This window comes from Chrysoperla carnea, unplaced genomic scaffold (assembly GCF_905475395.1).
Source record: "Chrysoperla carnea unplaced genomic scaffold, inChrCarn1.1, whole genome shotgun sequence".
NCBI classification, from domain to species: Eukaryota; Metazoa; Arthropoda; class Insecta; order Neuroptera; family Chrysopidae; genus Chrysoperla; species Chrysoperla carnea.
Genome location: NW_025408240.1, coordinates 70,084 through 71,880, shown reverse-complemented (window position 1 = coordinate 71,880; position 1,797 = coordinate 70,084).

The following is a 1,797-nucleotide window of genomic DNA, read 5'->3' as shown; positions in this document are numbered from 1 at the left end:
TGATCAAATTTGACATTTTTCGATAGAAAAAACATTTTTTGAAAATTTCCGATTTTACAACTAAAAGTCATGACTATACAAATCATTGAAATTTTGATCCAAGTAAGTCAAAATGTATACATAGAGGTCCTTTATGACTGGACTAAGTATAAGTAAGCCAAAAATGATCAAATTTCACATTTTTCGATAGAAAAAACATTTTTTGAAAATTTTCGATTTTTCAACATGAGAGTCAGGACTATACAAATCATTGAAATTTTGATCCAATTAAGTCAAAATGTATACATAAAGGTCCTTTATGACTGGACTAAGTAGAAATAAGCCAAAAATGATCAAATTTGACATTTTTCGATAGAAAAAACATTTTTTGAAAATTTTCGATTTTTCAACATGAGAGTCATGACTATACAAATCATTGAAATTTTGATCCAAGTAAGTCAAAATGTATACATAGAGGTCCTTTATGACTGGACTAAGTATAAATAAGCCAAAAATGGTCAAATTTGACATTTTTTGATAGAAAAAACATTTTTTGAAAATTTCCGATTTTACAACTAGAATGTCATGACTATACAAATCATTAATTATTGATCCAAGTAAGTCAAAATGTATACATAGAGGTCTTTTATGCCTGGACTAAGTATAAATAAGCCAAAAATGATCAAATTTGACATTTTTCGATAGAAAAAAACATTTTTTGAAAATTTTCGATTTTTCAACATGAGAGTCATGACTATACAAATCATTGAAATTTTGATCCAAGTAAGTCAAAATGTATACATAGAGGTCCTTTATGACTGGACTAAGTAGAAATAAGCCAAAAATGATCAAATTTGACATTTTTCGATAGAAAAAACATTTTTTGAAAATTTCCGATTTTACAACTAAAATGTCATGACTATACAAATCATTGAAATTTTGATCCAAGTAAGTCAAATTGTATACATAGAGGTCCTGTATGACTGGACTAAGTAAAAGTAAGCCAAAAATGATCAAATTTCACATTTTTCGATAGAAAAAACATTTTTTGAAAATTTTCGATTTTTCAACATGAGAGTCAGGACTATACAAATCATTGAAATTTTGATCCAATTAAGTCAAAATGTATACATAAAGGTCCTTAATGACTGGACTAAGTAGAAATAAGCCAAAAATGATCAAATTTGACATTTGTCGATAGAAAAAACATTTTTTGAAAATTTTCGACTTTTCAACATGAGAGTCATGACTATACAAATCATTGAAATTTTGATCCAAGTAAGTCAAAATGTATACATGGAGGTCCTTTATGACTGGACTAAGTAAAAATAAGCCAAAAATGATCAAATTTGACATTTTTCGATAGAAAAAACATTTTTTGAAAATTTCCGATTTTACAACTAGAATGTCATGACTATACAAATCATTAAATATTGATCCAAGTAAGTCAAAATGTATACATAGAGGTCTTTTATGCCTGGACTAGGTATAAATAAGCCAAAAATGATCAAATTTGACATTTTTCGATAGAAAAAACATTTTTTGAAAATTGTCGATTTTTCAACATGAGAGTCATGACTATACAAATCATTGAAATTTTGATCCAAGTAAGTCAAAATGTATACATAGAGGTCCTTTATGACTGGACTAAGTAGAAATAAGCCAAAAATGATCAAATTTGACATTTTTCGATAGAAAAAACATTGTTTGAAAATTTTCGATTTTTCACTAGAATTTCATGACTATACAAATCTTTGAAATTTTGATCCAAGTAAGTCAAAATGTATACAAAGAGGTCCTCTATGACTGGACTAAGTA